The following is a 24,484-nucleotide window of genomic DNA, read 5'->3' on the forward strand; positions in this document are numbered from 1 at the left end:
GTACTTTGCTTTGTCTCTTCTGAGCCTACTCTGGTTTTCCAACTGGACAATTAACTCTCCAGGTCCCATTCTGCACTACGCATCCACAGGATGGAGCATTGCTGTTCCTCAGGGAATGCCATCAGCACTCATGAACTTCACTCACTCTATCTGTGGGAGAAACACTTTCTTACTTGTTTTAAAGCTGGGGAGAGATGCAGCCTTTTTAGCCTCCAGGTACTTACTTACAAGGGATAACAGCAGGTTGATTATTGAAATATATTAACTGAGTCCTTCTCAGGGACAAAAACAATCCCATAGGTTGATGGAGACTGGTGCAATCCTGGTTTGTTCAGGCCTTTTGCACTTTTTGCTGGTCAACGCTTCTGCAAGTCTTGTGCCTGCCCAAGACACAGGCACGAGAAGAGACAAACCATAAGGCCAGTGCTGTCGCAAAGCACACGAGTGCTTGAACATCACTGCCTGATGCAATATTAAAATTCAGAGGCATTGTTTTTCATCCTTCTCATCCACTCTCTGTTTCATTAATCACATCTTAAAGGAATTCTCCCTGCAGCCAGGATGAAGTAAACATTGCAGAGTAACAGCTTTGCAATCCTTCCCTAGCCAATTACAATTAGACCAGGTGATGCTCAGAGCAATTAGGCAGAAATTTTCCATTGGATATAAAAGCAGGGCTTTTTAGCTGACACCTAATTAGCCAGTTTGTATTTATATATATGATGGCAAAAGTAGCTCCTTAAACCACCTGGCGAAGGGTTGTCCATAGAGAGGACATAAATTGTCTTGGAGTGGGAGGGAAATTCAAGGGAGGAAAAAAAAAAAAAAGCAGGAAAACAGAATTCAAATTTCTTTCAATGAAAACTGAATGCAGCATGTCTGAAAGTGCAGTTTCTCCCTATACATTCAGCAGAGGAGTTCACCTTCATTTCTCTGCTCAGAAGACCTGACTTAGTAGACTTTGTTCCCAACAGTGAGTTGCCTGCACAGGCAATGAATGAGGTCTGCCTGCCTTACTCTCCTCCAGACTGTTGTGGCATTTCACATTTTGCTCTGCTTCTCACATCTGGCAGTGCTGGCAGGCCCCTGGCTATTCTCAGCCCTACCAACAACAGCAGCTATGGACAGAAATTAATTTGGGTGCTGGGCTGGATAGTGCTGGACACATTGGGGGTGCCCACAGTAACTGCATGCCCTAGGGAAGCTGTTCCATTGTCACCATTCATTCCTAATACACAAAGAGCCACAGGCAGCTTGGTGAGCAAATGTAGAACAAAAGGCAAAAATAGATGTGGGATGAAACAGCTTTGGGCCCACAGCAATGGGGCCGCTATATTGTTTACACCAACTCTGCCCACAGCTTTGCCTATCCCAATTCATATCCAATGACTGGGTACGAAGTTTCATACTGACTGAGAAAGGTACAAGGGATCAAACACTGAGACTGGGATGTACAAGGTAGGGAAATGAAGGGTTATGTGCCTAAGGTAAATTACTGAGGGTCTTAAGAGGGGGACAGGGCAGAGAAAGACACTGAGAAATTAAGGAATAATAAAACATTGAATTAATTTTAAGGGAAACAATCAGGAGCACCTGAAAGTGCCACCATCCAATCTAAAAAATAGCCATTGCACTTTTCAGTGGAGTAGATTTGGTAGACACTGTTCCCAGCAGTTGCTTGCAGGGAGTACTAAATTTGTTCCACCATCTTCTTTCCCTCCACATGACAGCAGCATTTTTACAATGCTTTAACTGAGCACTAAAAGCAGAACATGATCATTTGGTGATGAGCACAAGGATAGGGAAGGAGCACTGATCTGCACTCCTTGTGCACAAGTTAGCTGTAAAAGCCAGAATTAGAGCTCTCAGGGAAGAGGATTGCCTTTAATCAGCTGACTCATTGGAGAACCCCTTCTTAGTCTATTACTTGCAGATAATCTGGATTCTGATGCACCAAAAGGAAGGCGTGTTCTATATCTGTGTACTGCTTTGATGTCTATAATGGGGGTCCAAAGGTATTTTCCTCATTAACGCATTAAGCCAGCACTTAGCACTGAGTTGAAGACTCAGCAGAAAATGAGAAATGAGCAGCCAGGGGAAGAAATGCAGTTCAGTCCATAATAAAATACAAGTTACTTTTTAGTCTAGTTAACTGAAAAGAAATTAAAACAACTGTCATCTTTGAGGGCAGAAAAAAGAGCAAAGATAAAGAGCAAATGGCAAAACTGTATTGTTTCAGTAAGAGTTACTTAGCAAAAGGATTGCCTATTTCCCACTCTTGCACTCAATGACTGTAATGAATTCTGCCAGTAATTGTCCAGGGATTGGGATTAAGTCATATATGACAGAAATAAATGTGCTTTTTAATGCAAATTTTAAAAAATCATACTAATAATAGTAGGGTGTGAGTTAGCCATAAATGTTCTTCGAATACAGAGCTAAAAAAAACCTTCAGATGAATGGCACCAGCACAGAAAATTTTTTGCCGTATGCCACAGTCCTTGGTGCAATCAGGTTCAGGAGCCATTGTCTCCTTTGCAGCTACAGAAGTCACAGGATTTTATAGATTGATTTTATACCTCTAAGTGAAGATGGTAATTTAACAACAGGCAACTGCTGCATCAGCAAACCATAGGTTAGAAACTTCAGTAGAACAATGATCTGGTTCTGATCTTCAGAACTGTTGAAGGGAGATCCAGAAAAAGGTCTTTTGCTCCAAATGCAATTTCTTCTTCACTGTGGTGTCCAAGACTTTTACACTGAGTGCAGCCAACAATAATTATCAATACTCAGGCATACTCACACAGAAATACAAAGGAAGCCCTCAAAACCCTGTAAATAGAAGCAAATCCACTTTGAAAATATTCCACGTGGTGGCCAGATCTTGACTTTCAGGTCCTGATTGCATTTCTCTACACAACAAGCCATCCTGGGATGGCAAGAGAGCATCACTGAGCTCTCTAACCCCCCATTGGCTTGCAAAACACCTTCTGTTTTGCATCATCAAAAAGTGTTTTGGACTCGTTGGCTGAGTGGAGGAGTTCTGTTGTTGGGTCGGGGCTGACATGGGGTCCTGAGCAAGGTGGAGGAGCCCTGGGAGGGTGGGCAGGGCTGTGGGTGTCTTCAGGACCCCAACCCCCACTTGGTGCACTCCTTGAGGAAAGGTGGTGGCACATGATTGAGGCAGAGCTGAGTCTGCTTGGGCTGGTTTCAGTCCAGGTCACATCAGGGCTGTTACTCTCGTTTGCACCAGGAGAAAAGTGACATACTAAAATGCATGTCACACAAAACACATGGCAGTGGCGAAAGCAGCTCTTCTTCCAAAACATTGGGTCACAGCTGGGTGCCATCTTCTTCCCCAGCTCTCTTTGCTGTGCAGCCAACCAGCAGTAACAAAACCACAGCTAAATATGGTCTTCTTGGGAGCTCTCATCTCTCCCCGTTTACAGTATAGCCCACCCAATGTCCCTGGTTCAGCATTCAGCTGCCTGCTCGCCACACTAGCACCTAGTAAAGTGATGCTTCATGTGATTGCTCAGTGATTCACTGCCTTGTTTGGATTTTCTGGCTCCTGGGCTCATGTTTGTCAGCAAAACACACACTCTCCAGCGTCGGGCTTTAAGCGGATTGGAGCCATACAAAATGCCTTTGAGCAAGATGCTCTACACAGTCAGGCGTAAATAATGTCTATTTAATTGAACAACTGCACCTCTTTTATTTACATGGCTTTACCCTTACGTCATTCATCATGTACTTTCCACTTTCCAAACTGTAAGATGCAATAATGAACATATAACTGAAGAGAAGTTGTTTATTTTCTTTTTGAAGATCTAATTCTTCATCCCTGTTGTACTGTGTTCATGGCAGGACAAATGATCACTGAGGCCTGCAGGTAGGCTTCACTTCACCTCATTTAAACTGCTCGCCTTGTTTCCCAGAGCGAAGCAGACAGGGTTAACCAAGTAGCTCCAGGGTGATTCATCTAACACAGGTTACATGAATCATGGAGATGCCTCTCTCCCCACTGACAACAGAGGGGAGATGAGGCTCTCTGCACTAATGCTGGTTTTAAACTGCACTGTCTGAAAGCTATACTGACAGTCAAGTGAAAGGAAGAAATCCCTAGTGGCCTAAAGGCTAATTTTTATGATGATTTTTACTGATGTCCTTTTCAGGTGGGCAGTAAGACAAGGTTTAAGATTTAGTCATTAAGCATGGTTAGAACTTTTCTGCTCTAGTACAGGAGGTGCATAAATACACAAGCAACTTGGCTATAAAACGGGAGAAACCCGTACATGTGCTATGTTCACCACAGATGGCAACAGGGGTCTTTTCCCAGTAGCTGCTGAGACGCTTCTGGGGAGGAATTACTTCTGCTGCTGTCCACACTGACCAAGCACCAACTGCTGTTTCTTCACAGCCTCAGACATATGGCGACATGGCTTGTGGAATTTTCTGCCCTGCTTCTGCAAGCCAGTGCATGCTATCAGTGCATCGCTACAGACATGTCCTGCTCCATCCAGCCAGTCTCCTGAAAAAGGGAGATCACAGCCAGCAAGTTTTTCAGGGAACATACTCAATAAAACAGCAGCAGTTACAACGCTGTCACCTTCAATCTTACTCCACAAAGCCAGTTCTTTTGCACTGAAGGCTCTTGCATTCTGTAGGAGCCAGAAATGGATGGCACAGCTGCAGCAGGATCTTCCTGAGCCCTCTACCTGGGACACACACATGCAAACACATATGATGATGCTCAAGCTGCTGGGTGATCTCCTACAACCAACACTAGTTTGCCTTTTTCTTTCTCTCTATTGTTTCAATCAAATTTATTCATTTTGAAAGCAGGTAGTAAACAGAGGAGCTGGGCATAGAAAAAAAAGCCATCATTAATAACTCTAATCAACCATTTCGATGTCTAGCAGAACTTCCAATAATTTCACTGCATTGTGCTCCAGTGCAAATCATGTTTCTGCAAAATGTACATCTCTGTGATAATGCGTGCAACAACACCATCCTACTCAGCAGTGGACTCTGCAAGGTCTCTGACGTGTTTTTCCTCCTTCACAGTGGAGGAAAATAATAATAATAATTAATAATTAACACATCATTTAATACTTTCTGAGCATTTGTTACACTAAAATTTCCGATGAATAAGGGAGGACTTGTTCTCATCATCTCACTGAGTGTGACACTGATTAAAAGATGTGACTTGAAAAAAAAATGAGTCAGATGTGTGTCAAGCCCATTTCTCAGATGAACTGCTCTGAACTGAGTACCTGACATGCCTTGTTCCCATGAAGTACAAAATTAGAGAAAATGGTAGGAAAAAGTTTTGATTCCTTGAGCCTGTGGACATAGATAAAGCTCTGTTTTTCACAAATCCTCTGTGTTGGAAGTTTAATCAACCGTCGGGCTGGCAGTTTTAGAAGCTAAAAGCAAAATAGATAATTCAAAGTCAGAAGCTCAAGGAATGTATTTCTAGCATGACTTATAAACTACATCTGATTGTTGCTGCTCTACAAATCTCAGTCCTACAAGCTCTCATTTGGAGCTGAGTGAGTGAGGTGGCTGCACGGCCCCACTGTCCCTCCCACCACACTGTGCCCTCTCTGCAGCCCTGGTCTGATAGATTTTAAACAATTCTGTCACATTGCAAAGTAAGACCCACAAACATGAACTGAGATGATAAAACATATCAGAGTGAACAAAGAGAGAAGCAAGGGGGAACAATACAGACACGTCCCATTGCAAAAGGCAGAAAAAATATTTTGATCTCCTAGTTACAAGCCCACTCCTGGTTGACTTCTGACCCAAGACTGCTGCTGGCAATTACATCACCACTGCTGGCCAGTACAATGCTGCCTCCAGTAGCTCTTTGCCTCGTTAGCAGGGTATGCTGAAGAGCAACTTCAGCTCAGTGAGTCAGTGGAGGGAAATGGGCTCCTTCAGCAGGGAGAGCAGAGCAGCTAAGGTAGGATTTGGCACTGGATTGCCTCCCACACTCTCCCTCACTCACAGCTTAAGGAAAAGATGAAGATGAAATGAGAAGCACCCTTAGGGGACAAAATGTTCTTTCGTTAGAGGATCACATGGAAAAACTGTCTGACAGCATACCTGAACATCTTCAAATATCTGCTCCTATGAAATACCTCTTTCTTCTCTCACACTGGTGTATATCAGAAGCCACCCTTAAAATTAGTCAGTCAGGCATAACTGAGATTTTAAAATATGTCCAAATTATGGAAAGGCAAAACAGCAGTAAAAGTCCACATGTTCCAGAGGGGATGAAGACCCTGTGTCCCATATACCTGCACATTTCTGGTTCAACAGTATTGCGCAACGCCTGTGCCTGGATGCTTCTCACATTTCTCACAAAGAGCAGAATGTATCTACTGCCTTCACTACCCTGGACTCTCTCTGCTGTCTTCACGTGCCTCATAGGAGGCTCAACATCACCACTGGGTTATTTTCTGATTAACCACATGGTTAGTATTGTCCTTATACATTGCATGTAGCTTGTTAACTTGTTAACCTTCTAGCTCAATAAAAAATAAAGGAAAAACTGATGAGAGAAAGAGAACAAGAGACAGAGCATCAGAGAGACATGTCCTACCCTCAGAATAGACTTCTTGAGACCATGTAGGTTCAAGAAGTGTCCCTCATTTGCAGATATTATATCATTTGCAAAGTGTCATTCACAATTTTTACATTGCCAGGATCCCAGGAAAATGCTCTGTTTGGAAGCCCTTGGACTCCCAGTTCCCAGTGTCTCGGTCTTTTATTGCTTACAGTCTTTTATTGACTATACTAAGGAACCAACCCTTCTCTGAGCAAAAGGACTAGGAGAGACCTAAGTGCTGCACCACTTCAGCTTTCCAAATGCTCCTCAACCATCAGCAACATAATAGTCCCTTTTCACCTAGCATACAGACAGGGGAGGTATTTCTTCATCTTCCTGATAAACCAGAATTTTCCTCATGGGTGCCCTTGCACTGGCTGACACCAAAATCCTTGCAGCTCTACCTGAAGTGAGCATCAGCTACTCTGTTCACATCAGGGGCTGTGGAGCAAATGTAAAAAGTCATGTGTGGGCTTGTTCAAATTCAACAGAAAAGGGACCCTGCACATTTGATCAGCTTCAGGCTGAAAGTCAGTGGAATTGAGATAAAGTGGGGATGAGGATATAGATATGAGGACAGCCTGCATCAATAGCATTTTATCAGTGATGAGAGTTGAGACAAGATGAGGTTATTTCTCCCTCACCCAGGAAGCTGTCAAGATTTGGAGGTATCAAACACAAAGTGCAACTTTCTGTGAAGGACATGCCTGGCTTGCATGCGACTGGGTTTTGGATTGTTTTTTTCCCATGTCTGAAGAACACTGGAAAACATTTTGCACAGTGAGGAGAAAAGTTCCTGAATTTTAGAAAAGTGCAGTAAAAAAGTCATGGAAGTGAAAGGGCAGATACTTAACAGACAACATGTGAGAAGTGAATTATTTCATGGGTTGCTCCACGTCTTGAACATGCTTGGCAACACTCTGCTATTGGCCTTACCAGTGTAATTTCACCTCCGGACCATACCAGTGTTTTCTCAGTGGCAGCTGCATGTATCACCGGTCCCTGCTGAAGATGCTTCTCCACCTTCACCAGTTCAGCACCCAATACTGGGAGCTGCCTTGTCCTGGTCCTGGCTTGGTCTAGAAGTAATGGAAGTAGCAATCACATATCATTTAAAAAAAAATATATCAATCCAGTGACAGCCATAGCCATGTGTGAAGACTAACAGCCACACCAGCTCTCTGCATTCTGTAGCAATGCAAAAGACAGACCAAACCCAACCTCAGACACAAGAAAGTAAGATATAGTGTCTTTCAGAGTCAAATGCAATGCACTGTCTCTAATATTAATTACTAATTACGTTAGACCTGCACAAATCACCTGGTAGTAACCTTTTTATTTATTTAAAGTCTGCGTCATTACTTTAGTTATTGCCTTTCCATGATGCACTTGTGGAGTGTATACTTCCCTGCAAATGGAGCAGCAAGTTCCCAAAACCCACCTGTTTAAATACACAAACTCTCCTATATGCATTTGAGGGAAAAGTGATTTATCAAACACCAACACAGAGAAAATTCCTGAGCAGGTTGAACAGACCCTCCTGCTTGCTGTCACCTTGCCAGCTGCAGTGCAGGGAAGGAGCTGCCAAATTCAAAGCTTCATGAAAACACTCACAGCTGCCACAGGAGCTGCCTCCTGCAGGGCTCAGGCAAGCCAGGTACTTCAGCTGCCACCCTGAACAAGCAACAGGTCGCAGCTGAGCCAGGCCAGCCCAGAAAATTTGGGGGTCATCATCACATCATTACATATTCTAGGCAATGTGGCTGTAAGTGACAGAAAACCTAAAAAAGCTCAGTCCAAGCTTTTATTTAATGCAGCAAATCTGAAACATCTTAACGATATAAATAACCCCTGCTAATACTTGGTGTTACCCAACAGCTGAATTAGGTTATACTATTTTTTGGTTTAATTGGGGATAGCCCAATATATAAATAGATTGTTGTTATGTTTAGTTGGGAACAAGGATTAGAGACTGGCTTAATACAGAAGTAGATCCTGATTTCCACTTTGGAAATAGAAAGAGATTAACTTGACAATAACAACAGAGCTCACACACAGTGACGGATCAGCGCATCATGGATCCCTGCACTCAGGGATGTTTGTCAGCCACAGTGGCCTGACACATCTGCTGCTTGTGTCACTTCCTGTGCTAAAAAAGGGCATCACTTAAGTGTTGCAAGACAGGTAAATACTCCTGAAGATGAAGATTGATTATTACTGACCCTGAGGGCATATGCCAGGTGTCAGAAGGCACCTGCTGTACTCTTTGTGCTGCCTTTCATTTGCAAGGTACTCCCTTCACAGCAGCAGCACTTGGTTTTCAGTGGTTGCACGGTGCAGTTTTATTCACAGTCATCTGGAGCAGATCTCTGTATCATTATGTCTTTGGCTTTAAATCAGTAAAATGGCACAGGCATAACACAGTTCTTGTGAGGAGTATTGGAAAAAGCACTTAAATTATTTAAAGAAATCATAACTGATGCAGAAAATATTGCTTAAATAGTAATTTGCGTCTAACTGTTTAAAAGAGGACTTCTGAAACAGCTACAAAGCTGGAGACTGAAACAATTGGAAACAACATCATTATTAGTTGACATACACCATCAGAGACCAAGCTGCAATGTGCCAAGCACTATACAAACATATATCAAAAATATAACCATTGTCCCAGACAACTGTCAGCCTCATTATTAAACTAGAGGCATGGGAAACAGAAGGAAACAGAGAGAGCACTGGTCAATAGGAAAGGCAATGGCCAGAGCAAATCAACATCACAACAGGCATCAAATATATGCAGAATAATCAATTAATTTTATGTAAACCTTAACTGAGAATGAAATAGCTCCGTGATATATAGGGATCTTCTAGACACAAAGGACAGAAGACAAAAAGGTATGGAAGAATGAAAACTGTAGATAAATTCTCCTTCATTGCTACAGATAAGAGATTTTTTGGTGGGGAGCAGAGTTGGGTACATTTCATTACATAATTCTAAATAGCTTTGGGGCTTTTAGGACACCTTTACATTACCTATGGAATTTATCACCCAGTTTCAGGTTGTGTTTGTAATAACAAAACATTTGGCCTCAGACTGAGTCATGCTTGGATTTCTCAAAAACAAAAATCACAGAAAAGAACACCTTGCCACTATTTAGGTTTTGTCCTTTTTTTATTTAAAAAAAAATGTTTAGAACACCTTAATCTAAGCTTCCAGAAGCTAACAATAATTTCTTGATGCCCTTGTACTTTAATACTTTCTTCAATTCCTTTCTTAAATCTTGTACCATAGAAAAAGGAGTGTCAGAAAACTAGTTTCTTACCAAGCCTATTGAGCTGGGCACAAAAACCTGTGCCTGGAAACATAAAATCTTTTCTATTAAAAGACCAAAGACTTTCCTATGTAAGAACACAATGAAACATAAAAACAACCACAATGGAAAAAATGGAATAGATTTACAGTTTTAAAATAGCATTCATGATACAAAAGTTCATGGGTCTATTTAAATTTCAACAAAAAAGTTGGGGTTTTTTTTCATTACTGTAAAATGCATTCATTGTGGGTTTTAAACGCCTTGATTTAGTAGTTGAAGGCAATTTTTATTAATAGCACATGTAATCCCAATACAAGAGATTCCTGTGGCAGATTTGTTGGCTCCTTAAACAGACACCCTTGGCATCAGTAGAAAAAAGGGCTGCGTAAGAACTGCTGGCAAGGGGGGATCCCCATGGCAGCAGGGTCCCTGCTGGCAGTGCCACCTCACTGCTCTCCCACAGGCAGGGTAGGCTGGAAACTTCCTGAGGACAAGGCATGAACGTGGATCCTCTCCCATCTGGAAGGAGATTCCACACAGAGATACTCATGAGCCACGAGGCTCCCTGGCTCTAAAACACCCGGGGCCGTGCTCCTCAAGAGGACAGACTCAGCCATCAGGAGGCAGAGCGAGTGCAACGCTCAGAGGAATGTGAGGAAGGAGAGGCCACCTTGTTGGCTGTCACTGGCTGTAGCTGACAGCTTTAATTTCTTTTGGGTAAACCCCATTTATTCTAAGAACTCTGACATACAGCACATGTTGGCAGAATAGGACTGACACCATCACTGCAGTCCCTCTGGTTACTATGTATGGATTCAATTTATGGCAGCCTTTTCGTGGAAATAGCTCTTGTGAGCCAAGCAAGAAGTGAAAACCTACTCTTGCCACCTTCTTGGGAAGGCAAATAGCCACCAGGAAAACCCTCTGTCCAGTAGAGCTTGACATTATGGTAAAGGTATAATCAAAATAAATGTGCCACAATCCACCTTATCAGAAGCCCTGTGAGATGTGTTTCCTGAACTTACAGATCCTCAAACTCCCACTCTCAGAGAAAGCTACCTTCCACTGCATGGCCACCAAAACAGCAAACCAGCTCAGGAACTGCAGTGGGCAGCCAAGGGTACTCACACCTCCAAGGCAGCTCACCTTTCAAAAACAATGACAGGATTTCCTTAGAGAGCCCTGAGGTTAAAAGGTAGCCATTAGTCCAAGAGGCATCAGAAAACTCTTGGGTAAAATCTTTAGAAGGGCAAGGAAGAGTGAAAAAGCAAAGGGAAGGTTTTAAGAAGAGCATCACACAATCACAGAGCAGGGGTGAAAGAGAGCCCAGAGTTACAATGACACATCTGTCCATCTGACTCTCCTTTGAAAGAATTTAAGGAATGCCAAAAATTGGTTGGATACTGTACTAAAGGCTTACTTTTCCTCTTGTTATAAATTCGATGCTGGTGATTTTTGGCCCTAAGAGATGAATTCCAAGCTGTCCTGAAGGTAAAAAGGCAAGAGCTGTCATTACCAGTGGAGTCTCTAAAATGAGCTGCATAAAGACTAAGACTAACAGATGATAAATTCCAACTGCTGATGCTCCCAGTTCACAGAACAGAGTTGTCATGAGCTACAACAGCTTTCAGGAGAGGGGAGAGAGATGCCAGGATTGCAGAACCCCCTTACATCAATAATTTTATATAGTTTCCAGTGGAAACATTTTGGCACATCTACCCTTGAAAATGTCCATTAAAGCCTTGTATGAAATACATTTACACTTTTCAAACTTTCTTTTCTTTATATATTCTCCTAATATCTTGATAATTGCCAGTGACCTAACTCCAAGGTCATTCCAGTGTTCCATAAATCAGCAAGCAGTGGGAGTGAGGGAGTTTTTCTGGTGCTGTTATCACAAAGAGAATTCAAGGTAACTGCAACTCCCTGGCAGGGATCTGAATTAATGTGGAATGCTTCTACTGACACTCGCTGCCCGGGCATCCTCTGCTCCTTACCAGCACAGCTACCTTCTCTGCTCATGGTATATATTGACATAGGCAGTTCTTGCTCCTGAAAAGCCAGTTCTTAAAACGTGCTTTGGAGCACTTGAAGGCACAGGATGTCCTTGTGACAGAGGGGGCTTGGGGAGAAGACACCCTGCAGCCAGGTCTGCAGCAATGTGACAGATGCAGGAAAGCAGTGACAGCACAGGGAGCCCCAGGGGCTTGCTTGGCAAACAGGGGAGATGCAAGAAGGAAAAAAAAAGCAAACAACTAATGAAAAAGGCACTTGCTGGAAACTAAGCATTGCTAAGCATGGCACAGCATGGAAGGCAGTCCCTCCTCAGCCAGTGCAAGAACTGGGCAGGGTCAGGGAGGGCCCTACAGCCAGAGCACACAGCAGGGATCTTATAGACATGATAAAAGCTGAATGCATGACAGATAAGGCCTGCTGGTAGAATAAAAGATCCACAGTGTCATGAGCATGACACTATACTAAATGTGTGCATCATTCTCCAAAGCTTTTCCAAAAATGACAAATTATCTCAATGCAGATGTTTCTTTATGTATTATTCCCTTTTCATAAGTCTACTTTTCCTCTTACAGGCATTTTCTGGCACTTAGGTAAATGATTAAGTAGATTGCAGAACTGTCAAAGGCCCAGGCAGTTGTCATGATAATAGGGATAGCAGATACTACATATTCTTTCGTCACACAGGCCGTCCTCATGGACCTCGCTGGTGAGATGAGTGTAAAAAGAATTACTACACAATAAAGCTAACTGTAAAAAAAAGAAAAAAAGGAGGATGACAGAAGATCAGAATAAATTATGTGGGATATCAATAAAATGTCACAACAGAAACATGTGTTTCTGTGTTTGTCTTTTTATCAACAAACATTTTTACAGGCAGTGGAATGTTGCATCCCCTGACTGCTTCTGAACCAGTGCTTGAGCACATGGGCATTGCATGAATTTACACGTGCAGTGGTGAATGTGTGAAACAAGATTTACACACAGAGCTACACTACTGTATGCTTTTTTTTTTTTCCATAGTGCTAAAAGATGAGCAGAAGAATCTGTTGGCATTTTAAAACAAGTAAAATGAGACATGTAAGTGAGCTCGCAGATCTAAAAGCTACAACTGTGGGCCAGAGGCTAGAACATATGCAAAAATATTTATGTATTCATGTAGACACAATCAAGTTTCCATTCTAGCTTTTTCTAAGTCAGAAAATAAAGGATTTCAACCAATTATATAGACATTTAAATAGTTGTGCACTTTATAGCTTTCCATTTTGTGTGGTCTTGCTTTATTTCATGTGTGCCATTTACCACCTCCTCTTGCCAATGGTTTGGAACCCAGTTCTAGGAGCTTTCTATTAGTTCACTGCTGCAGTAGACACCAAGCAACAATGTTGGCTGTAACAGCACGTACACTCTAGTCATGATTCATTATTTTTGGTTCCTAAGAGTATACATGATCCTAATCAAATTCATCTGTAAGTGAGTCAAGTGTGCTTGATTAATGCTAACGAGGAAAATCTGAGGGTAGATAGGCATGTAATTTCTGCTTCATTTAAAAAACACATTGGAAACTGAAAACCTATATTGGTGCAAAACCTATTTCTAAAACATTAGCTATATTTTGTATTTGTGCATCTGTCATCTGTAAGTACTGACAGGTTAGGAGCACAGTTTCTCCATTGCTGCTGCAATGTGATTTTTCTTGTGGGGATGTACATGTGCCTAGTTTTGCAGCCACATCACAGTTTGTCCCTGAGGCCATGAAACATTTATAGGGATCCTTCCATGTATTTAAATTGCAGCAAGCAGAACAGTCCCACATTCTGAAAAATTCAATTTAGACATTATGCCCCCACAGATTTCAGTAGAGGGAACCTAAATAACTTGCAGAATTGGGGCCACCATCGCTCACGCAAGAGGTGCAAAGTAAAAAACAGTTTGTAACCATCTGCATTAAAAGTCACCATTAACGGTGACTAATAGACCTCAGCAGCAGCACTGCTCAGAGTTCCACAAGCCCCAGATGTGCCATGACCCTGCCATGCCAGCTGATGTCTGCTAACACAGGTGGGCATGCAGAAATAAGCCCAGTAAGTAACCACGGGTATTAAATAGAAGCTTGTACAGTAACAACTCCCTTATGCAAACCTTTGCTAGAAGCTGCAGTGCCCAGAGAGATGTGCCAGCACCAGTGGGGAAATGTGTTAGTCTGGCATCAGCATAACCATCTGTTCCTGGAAGTGCACGTGTGACTCCACAGCCTGATTTACCGTCACTCCAGTGCCTGCTCTGCAGGTCTGTGACTGCTCTGTCAAAGTATTCCAGTAACCCTGTTCTTTATAAATAGCAGACAGTGTCGCTGCAGCTGCAAAACAGCTCATCACAGGAACAACAAACACTCTGCTACTCCAGTGCTGCAGAGCAGTGAGAGCAGCAGCTGGGACATGATCTTGCAGTGCCTGGGCTCAAACCCCTTGGAGGGAACAAAACAAAACCTGCTCGGCCTTGCCCCATCTCAGCTTTAGGCAGGGAGTGTTCTGCACTGAGGCTGGTGAGGAAGCGTGCAGCATATAGGAAGTTACTAGGGTCACATCTAGAACCTGTAACCTATACATTACTGTGAGTACAGAAAAGGCAATGACTGTATCTGTCCTCATGTCTAGCACAGGTGCAAGGGAGAAAAATGTGTGCGTGAATTCTTTAAGTGCAATACAAGTGGGAATTTGGGTGACCAAGAATAGCAAAACAAGTTACCAAACCCCACTAGAATGACAGGACACCTGAGGGGTTATAGGCATATAGGATTTTGCCTTAGGAATGTTTTCAGGTTCTTAAAATTCTGCACTATGCCCTCAGGTGCCACTGCTGTGGCCAAGATTATCATAACTCTTCTGCTGCGCATCACAGACTGGTCACTGTCTTGACAGCCTGGTCCCTTAGGGACTCCTAACACATACCTGAAGTATTCAGCAACACCCATTTAGCAAAAAACAAACAAAAAACCCCACTCCAAACAGTAGTAATTTCTGTCCTGAAATTAATTCCAACAGGGTTTTCATAGCAGCCTTGTGGACACAGCACTCATGCAGGAAAGGGAGAGCAGTACATATTCCTCTCTTTCCCTGGAAGGGACTCAGAGCCAAATACACCCTGGGCTGCTGCTGCACTGTACCCCCAAGGAAATGAACAGACCCCAAGAGGAAGCTCAAGCCCACCCTCCCAAGCTGAACCTTTTGACCACTACACTACATTCCTGCTTTTATATATTAGAATGTTTCCATGAAGGTTATCAGCCCCATGTGTGAGTTTTGGTAAGCAGCTGCTCTCGGTCACCTGCAATTCTTCTATAAACAGGGGCGTCAGGCATGCTCCTGAGAAGAGGAAGCTGCAGAGCTGAATTCCTTCAGAATATGGAGCTCCCCTATGGAACAATGGCGAAAGGAACTGACTATTGACCAAAAGGTTGCCTTATCTTCCATGCAGGTCCCTCTTTTCATGGCTGAGAGAAAGACAAAGATAACAGAACAGGGTGCATGCAGGCATTAGGTGTGATTTTGTGGTTGTTCTAGTAAGGCTAGGCCTCCGTGCTCCCCCTACACTGCAGCAGAAGAGCTCACATGCTCATATTTGGATCCAGCCTCCTCCCTTTCTTGCACTCCCAACAGGTGCTGGACATGCTGCTGTGATTGCATCCACTGAGCTCTTCAGGCACCAGACAATACTGGTGGGGGATTCTGAGCCCCAGTCTCACACAGCACTCACCAGGCATCAGTTCTGAGAAGCCTTAGAGAACTAGAGCACTCATCCCTGGTTAGGGGCATATTGAATACAGGACCCTTGGGGCCAGCTGTCTTGAAGTTACTTATGCAGGGTCCCCTGCAAAGGGCTTTTGGAATCTGAACATTGTGCCTGCCTTCCTTCTACACTCTTCTCAAAGAGCTGAGCAAATATCTGACTTCAGCTGAGGGGAAACAAAATATTTTTGTTTGGATAGTACCTCCAAGGGAATGAATGCTTGGAGACAACTAGCAGCAAGCTTGCTTGTCCAATGAATTTAATGTCAAAAATTGTAGAGGGATTCCTTGTGGAACAGGGGCATATGATACCCCAGGACAGTCTGGGCAGTCTGGGCACCCCAGGGTTGCTAGGGAAGAACCCCTGAAGGGGGCCTCAGGCTGCAGACAGGCTTGAAGGCACCTGGCAGCAGGCAGCCTTGAAAATCCTTGGCAAAGTTACACACTGGTCAGCTCCCCCACTGCTTAGAGGTCATCTCGTGGGAATAGAGTGTGAATCTTTGCAAAGTAGATATAAGTGAGTGTAAGTAAACAATAAAGCAGAGCACGATGCTTGAATCATATGGGTGTTTGTGTCGTGACTCCAGCCGGCTCCCCTGCGCTCAGAACCCCCTCCCCGCTAAAAAAAATCATTTAAAAGCTGTGTGGATTCAATCCTCTGTGTGTGTCTTGTCTACTACAGCTTGAAGCTTTGGGCACTCATCATTGTCTAGTTGAAGAGGCTGCTCCGAGCTCCATTAGGTTTTATCACTCTCTTTATGGATTTTCTGTTTTGTCTCCTGACTTACTGTTATCCCATCTCCTTCCCATCTACTGCCTTAAACTGTATGGGTGGAACTACATCAGAAAGACCATCTGGGCCGCTCAACCAGCTACAGTAAAGGAGACACAACCTGAGGTAGCATCCCCTGCCCTTGCAAGGGGCAAGCCAAATCTCTTACTTGTGCACTAAGAAAGTTTAGGATGTTGCTTCAAAACTGGACCAAAAATCTATGAGCTAAGTATCAGCCTTTTTAACCCATTTAGTGGAACAGGGAAATTTTTTGGTACGGCAGTCTCAGCTGTTTCAGTGTTGCTGCTGCCCATAACAATGTGGACAGAGGAGCAGCCTAGAGCAGACAGAGCCTCTTGTGGGCCTCACAGTTTAAATTTTTCCCTGCGAAGTATTTTGCAATGACTAACTTTTGCCACAACTGCCTTAATGTGTGTTTCTATATGCAAATCTGTCAGCCTGACAAGAGTCCATCACAGCTTTTGGCTTTGAAAACCTCTCTTCTATATCAGCAATGACAGCAAACAGAAGGCACAACCATCCTGATTAATTAATCTCCACACAGCACCTCCTAGCAACCCAAGGCTGTTATGCTAACACTTCTAGCTGGAGCTTGTAAGTGTATAACTTAACCCCATGGGAATGCACTATCTCACTCTCATGAGCTCAGAATGCTTTAAAGAAAACATTACCTACCTCAACGCTTTCTCTGAGATGCCATCAGAGGCTGGACAGACAGCATGACCAACAGACAGTCACAGCAGGCAGGAAGAGAAGGTCTGATACTAAAACATGTAGTTAATTAGCAACTCTTCCATTCTCCCAAAAGGCTGATGAAGCCACACACTCAGGATTTAGCTCTGTGTCCACTACAGCAAACGACAAGGAATTCCAGAGATTATTGGCCTTTTTGCAAGGCATCTAAACCAGTGCATTTGTGTCAGTGAGTTTGCACAGCATTAAGTGCTGATAAACAACTGGAGACATGCTCATCCAGGATGCAGGGCAATTCACAACTTCCATGGATCTTTGTCACTCTGACATACATTATCTGTGTGAGACGAGTCATCAGGCTGCATATTCCAACAGCACTGGAGCTTTCACCACTGAAGCTTCTCAGATGCATTGGTGAGGGCAATGTCACATCCCACCACTTCCTGCAATATTACATTAAATCCCTCTCCCTGACTTGGCATCAACAGGTTTTTAAGGTGCTGCTTCAGAATGTCTGTAACCTCGTGTTTTTAAAATACATCTTTTACTAGAAAACATTAGTTAAGTAAAGTTAGCAGAGAGGGGCATCTCAGCCATCCCGAAGTAAGAGAAGAAAAGTATCTGTCTCCAGCGTTTACACTTGAGACAAACCACTCCGCCAGCAATGCTGTTGATTTACCTCCAGTAACTGCTTTACACTGGAATGCACATCCACCTGCATTGCTGCCCCAGCTACAGGAGGTCAGTTTACATGTTCCTTGCTGAAATTAATTAACATGAGGAGCAGAAATTTATATAGTAATTAATTAGTTTTCAGCATGCCACATTACCAGAAAGCCCAAGAAATGTTTATAACCAGTGAATCTCCATGAAATAAGAGTATACACAGAGACCACTTGAGATTAAGACTGCTGCCTGGCATCACATATTGGAGCATGAAGTTGCACCTGATAGACTGGGACAACTTTAACAGCTGTAGATTAGCTCTGTGAGCCCAGAGTGGATAAAGGGGTGTCACAGGAATCCTCACTCATATTACCACTGGTTATAAATGGATGTTTCTGTTCAAACACTTGCAAGTAATTTTTAAATTCTAGAAATCTGGTTTTTTTTGTTTTGCATTTAAACATAATAAAATGCATTTTATTGTCACTGAGCTCTTCTCTGGTAATGAAAGGCATGTCAAAGTGATCTGGGAAATGCTGGCACTCCTCCCTCCAGGCAGCACTGCACTACCTACTTAGGAGACTGGCATGGTTCCTCACCAGTCTTGTCTCCTCTGAGCAGCACATCACATCAGTAGCTATAACGTCATCTTCTCTTCAGGTCTCCTCTCACACACATTTCTAGCACCACAAATGTGTGTCTCCCCTCCTAAAAAAGGCAGAGAGACCCTTTATTGAGGACAGCCAGCCAAAAGATTGAGGAAAGTTGTTCTTTCTCAAGTCCAACCACTCACAGCAGCATTAGGTGGAAAACTCAGGGTGGGAGTGGGAAGACATTGGGGAGGGTTTTCACAGGGACTCAGTGGGGTGTCAGAAAGCAGCAGCCACTGCACCTGGGCTGGGGTCACACCAGCAGCATCCCCACACAGCCTCCCAGTCCACAGCCATGGCCACAGTGTGCTGGGACAGTCCTCAGAAGCTGGGCTGGAGGACAAGGGACTGCTGCCCTTGCTCCAAGGCAGTGCACGATCAGAACTTCTTATCAGCACAACTCACCAGCACAGCTGTTGTTCATTGCAAATCACATACTGAATTCTTTCAATCAGACTCCCTAAGGACAAAGGTCCATATGTTTCCTGGCCTGACAAATCATTGTGGGAAGCTGGAGGAGGGGGGAGAAATTACTTTGAATATTGCCTGATTGAAAGAGAGCCATTACCCTTCCTACCCTGCCTTACTCTGCCATGCCCAGGGCTGACATGGGTCTGTCTCCATACCCTGACCTGGGTGCGGATCCTTGCTGGCCATGGCCACAAGCCAGAGAGGGAACTGGAGAGTGTCAAAGGAGCTCAGCACTGAGAGTGCTTTATTTCCAGTCTAAGAGGAACACTTTCTCACGGTAACTTCTCATCTTCCTTCCCAGATCCTGATTTTTTGCTTCCTGACCTATTTCCTTGTAAGAAAGGAGAAAGGAGAGAGAAAGGGCTCCTATTGCAGATGTTCTGCATGGCTCAGTAGAAGCCTGTAGTGGGTCCAGACAGCTCCTGCCTCTCTGGCAACCACCCTCAGCCACACCAAAAAAAGGACCTGCTGTTGACAGCTGCTGGTAGCAGCCAGGGGCTGGACATTGGGCAATTAATTTTTAACTTTTCATTAAATTAGTCTGTGCATCAGCCCCATTGGCAGAGACTGTCTAAAAATTGTACTCATTCAAACACAAGCTCTCATCAGTCCCAGCTCCAGGGAGCTCAGCAAGTTCTCACGGGCTTGGGCAAAGCAGAGCAGCACACAGCTTTGGCTAATAATGAACAACCTCTGCAAGGGATTTCTGGTCACCAGAAGTTATCCACCCAGCATATTGCCAAATGGAATGGAAATAGCACCTACTTTGATAGGCAATTATCACTGATGCAAGAGAATGTTTCCCCACATTTTACCAGAATTTTCTCTGTGGCCTTTCTCAGGTGGTTCTTCCTTGGTTCTTAAAAATGCACTTCAGATGTCGTCACACTGGAATAAACCCAGGCAGTTTTGGTCTGGATGCTGTAGAAGGTATATCTTAGTGGAACATGTACTGACCACATGATGAGCATCTGGAGGTAGAATAAAGTGCTCACATCTGAAGAGACTAAACAAGCAAGACACAGTAGTTTCAGATACCTTCCACAGTAGGTCAGCCCCTGTATCTTGAATTCTGTTCTATTTGCAGCGGAGCACTTCTAAGGTGCAATGGCTCACAGGTAACAGGGAAAAACAGCAGGAGAATGCCAGCCTTGCTTGAACTGACTCTGGGCATATTCATGATTCAACAAAAAAAACAAAAGGCCAAACCTGAAGCATTGATCCTCTTCTGCTCAGTTCTTATCCAAGGATTTCAGGAGAAGCGTGGCCTGAAAGAAGTTTTGTGTGTGGTCTCAAGATTTTATTGCCTAACTGTAATGCAGTAAGAATTAATTACGTCCCACGGGACTCTGACTCTCCCAAATGAAACTCCAAGATCCTGGATCCTGATAGAATGATGCAAAGTGGCCAAATTTAGTAATGAATAGAGTTAGGACCTTCCATGGTCTTAACCATCACTGAGGGAAGGTTTGAAGGTTTTAATCTCATGATGGAACAACCTCTTCAAACTATTATAAGACGTTAATTTAAAGAAGTGCTCAGGCTGTCTTAAATCACTTACAAGGTCCCACTGACTTCTGCTGGCCCTAGAAATGAAAGGAACAGAGCAGTTCTATGCAGTCATTTCTACTTTTTCCTCTTGGCTTATAACCAAACCTTGGAGAAGGATGCCAGCATCAGCCAGATATGCAGAGACACAGATGCTCTGAAACTCAGCATTATGGCATCAGGCTTTTTAGTGTTCTCCCCATGTTCAGAAACCACAGCCCCAAGCCAGGTGCACAGGCATACTCTGCAATGCCTGGGGAGAGCTGAGTACCTCAGCTGGGTCCACAAATGCCTAGAGCAGCAGGAGAAAGGAAAGACATGAGGGCCAATCATGGTGCCAAGTCTTTGACAACTAAACACCGACCTGAGATTATCCTCAGGGAATTTATTCATTCAGGTAGGTGTTTAGTGTGTTTGGCTGTCTCACAGCTCAGCCTGCAGCTGCAGAGCGGTTTCAGGGCTGAGTTTTTCAGTGCCTAAGGCAGCACTACGGCAGTACTTAGGTACCCAAATTCCTTTGCTTCTGTAACCCACAGTGTCTGCACTTGTTTTCTGGAGCTGTCAGGTGCCCATGGGCAGGTGTCAGCTGCAGCTTTGAATTACAAACTCTGGTCGTTCCCATCAGTTATCAACCTGCACGGCTGGACTATTCCTCGCCGAGAGGTATGATCCCATCATAACTCAGGACAGAGCCAGTCACCAGACCAAGGTATCGAGATACCTCACTGATTTCAATGCAGAAACCAAGAGATTGTGCCTTACTGCTGCCTGGAAGGAGCGATCAGATTCACACAAAGTCTGCTTTGTAGCAAAGTCACCTTCCTGGTAACAGGTGCTCCTGATGCATGATTGATCTTTTGTCACCTTTGCTTTTGTGTGTTCCCCGGGCCAGACCCCGTAACCCGGCATTCCCCGGCCAAGGCTCTGAAGCCTCCTCGCTCGCAGCGCTGGGACCGACGGACCGTGAGCAGCTGCTGCCACCCTCAGGTCACCTTCTCAGGAAACCTCGCTTTCTGCCTTTGCTGAAGGCTCTCTAAAACGAAAGGAAATGAAAAGTGAACACCAGAGCTGCCGTATGATAGGACTGTCACAACTTGGCTTGTTGGCATTGCTTCCTGTGGATGCGCCAACAGGTTTAATCTAATATGTTCTATGTAAGAGCAGGAGCAGAGGCATCTCTGACATAAAAGGGCAGAGCAGGAGGACCAGCAGGGCCACAGTCAGAGAATCATAGAATTCTTTGGGTCGGAAAGACCTCCAAGATCATAAATTCCAACTATTAATCTGGCACTGCCAAGTACACCAATAGTCATGTCCCCGAGTGCCACTCCATCACTTTTCCAGGCAGACTGTTCCAGAGTTTGAGTCCCCTCATGGCTGAGTTTCAGGTCCAGGAATGGAGCTGCAGTGTAGACCTGCAGCCAGGGAACAGCACACAGTCCCTCTCTGCTGCATGATGCCTCAGCTCCCCCAAAGCCCTCCCAGCCCAGCACACCTGGGCAGCCAGCCAGGCAACGGCATCCAGCCTGTGGGAACACATAGTTCAAAACAAGCTGTGCCTGCCCCTGGAGCGTGATATCTGCAAGGACTGGAACTGCAAGAGGGAAACTGGAAACCAGAACTCAAGAAGGAGGTGGCCTCAAGTCACCTTAATTCCCCACCACCAATGCCCCAGGTAAATCCTCAGCTGAAATTAGACACCCACACCCTTACACTTCTCTTACCCAGCAGCAATTTTGCATTTGCAGCTAGAACCCCTGCAGCAGCCAAAGCTGGACAAAACCACAGCATCAAGCAATCTTAATTGCTTTTTAACAAGTGTTTTGCTTGCATTTATGCTACCAGGTACCACCTACATCACCTTGTACCAGCTGAGGGGCATAGGCCTTGACACAAATGAGATGAGAGAGCAACAGGGAAGAAAACTGCCAGCACTGCAAGGCAGGGTATCACCCCAAAGGCAAGCCATAGCTCCTTGCTTCCAGAGCTGCTGCACTGCAGCAGGAGTGATGAGCTTGGTGGAGAGAATTTGGCTTATGGCTTATTGGCTTATGTCCTTTGCAGCCAGGGGCTTGGCTTTTACTGCCTAGCCAGTAAAACAAAAAACAACTTGAAGATGGGCAAAATCTTTGGTCTTATTGCTCTCCTGATATACCTGTGGTCTTTTCAGCACTGTGAAAAAAACACCTCTGTAATTCTCCTAGGGAGAGGAAAAGAAATTGGCTGAGGATAACTTTCTGCACATCTCAGTGCAGAACTAAATAAGCCGTGTCCTGGGGGAAATTTTATGTCCTCTGGATGATGTATGCTCAAGGTGAATGCTGGTGATTAAGATTTCTCTTGGAAACTTCTTTCCAGAGGTTGCTTGCATGCCGATGTAGAGGGAAAGCAGAAATTATTTTCCAAACAAGTTTTGTTCATAGGAGTGTCAAGTTCAGCAATATTTTCATCTCCAGCATGTTCTTCCCTTCTAATAATTGTCTGTTGGATTCTGAGACCATCAAGATAATTTCTGGGCTGTGTTTAGATTTCAAATCAAAGGTGAGATTTCAGAACTTGCAACACTTTAGGAGTTTCTTCAACAGTTTCTCAGACCATTAAAGCTTGCAACATCTTTGGGAGGAGATACACAGATTGCTACTGCTTTTGAGTTACGGTTTTCTTTATTGTACAGCTATGAAAAACAACACAGTTTGTCAATGGCTAGACAAAGAGTAGAGTCATTGCTAAAACCATCTTGAGGAAAGCTGGTGCTACAATTTCAAGTGGCTCTCAGGTTTAGGCAATCTTCCACTCTGCATCTGCACGGCGCAGGCTCCTTGGTTAACTCTGGCTTCTGGGAGCTGCCAACACACAGTAAAAGACCTCACAACTCTTTCCAGGCTGCTGATTTCATACTGGTCATATTGAGTGTTCCTCCACAAAGCAGGATTCCTGAATTCTTTCATCACATCAGGTTTTAAAATCTCACTGTTCCTGAGCAGATTCTTTTAGTCTACATCTATCAGAGGTTTCAGATCCCAAGGAGCTCTTGAGAACAGTCAGTGACCACTAGCCAGTCACAGGCCTCGCAGATCTGTATGTCCTCCATATTCCTAATACAGTCCAGGAGATTACTGACATTGGAAGGAGCCTTTGGAAGTCCTCTAGTTTAACCCTCTACTGAGAAAAGGACCAACTTCAATATTAGACCAGGTTACTTGGGATTTTGTTTCAGACTGGTTTTGAAAACCGCTAAGGACAGAACTTCCACAGCTTTCTGGGAGGCCTCTTTCAATGTTAATCTCTTCTGCTGTGTGGAGTGGTGGTTATTAATTATTATTATTATTATTATTATTATTATTATTATTATTATTATATCCAGTCAGATTTTCTCCTTCTACAGTCAATAACTGTCTCCTCTCACTCTTTTGCTGTGCACCTCTGATAAAAGTTCAGATCCACCTTCTCACAAAACCCAAGGTCGGATTACTGATTTCCCCCATATACAGCCAAGTGTTGCACAGAATTTGGCCAATTTATCTTCACACCACTGCTATCTGATTTAGAGTTCCTAACTGCACTTATGAGGTGGAGCACAGATAATAAAGACAGCAATTAAAAGTCAAAGGATCACAGAATAAGCTGAGTTGGAAGTGAGCATCGAGATCAACGAGTCCAACTCCCAGCCCTGCACAGGACCATCCCCAAGAGTCACACCTTGTACCTGAGAGTGTTTTCCACTTTTTGAACTCCAGGCTTGGTGCTGTGACCACTTCCCTGGGGAGCCTTTTCCAGTGCCCAACCACCCTCTGGGTAAAGAACCTCTTCCTAATACCAACCTAGACCTCCCCTGACTCAGTTTCAGGCCATTCCCTCGGATCCTGTCACTGGTCACCAGACAGATCAGTGTCTGTCCCTCCTCTTCCCCTCGTGAGGAAGTTGCAGACTGC

At 44.1% G+C, this 24,484-nt stretch overlaps 1 long non-coding RNA gene across 1 annotated transcript; it reads right to left on the reverse strand.

Annotated features, from left to right (window-relative positions):
- Positions 1-1,613: 1,613 nt before the first annotated feature.
- Positions 1,614-8,241, reverse strand: LOC138105976 (uncharacterized). The gene is made up of 3 exons (XR_011148841.1): positions 8,061-8,241; positions 7,556-7,698; positions 1,614-5,429 (listed from the first exon to the last, which is right to left on the reverse strand). It is a non-coding gene; the product is annotated as an uncharacterized lncRNA (long non-coding RNA).
- Positions 8,242-24,484: the final 16,243 nt, after the last annotated feature.

Source organism: Aphelocoma coerulescens, chromosome 2, assembly GCF_041296385.1.
Source record: "Aphelocoma coerulescens isolate FSJ_1873_10779 chromosome 2, UR_Acoe_1.0, whole genome shotgun sequence".
In the NCBI taxonomy this organism is placed as follows: domain Eukaryota; kingdom Metazoa; phylum Chordata; class Aves; order Passeriformes; family Corvidae; genus Aphelocoma; species Aphelocoma coerulescens.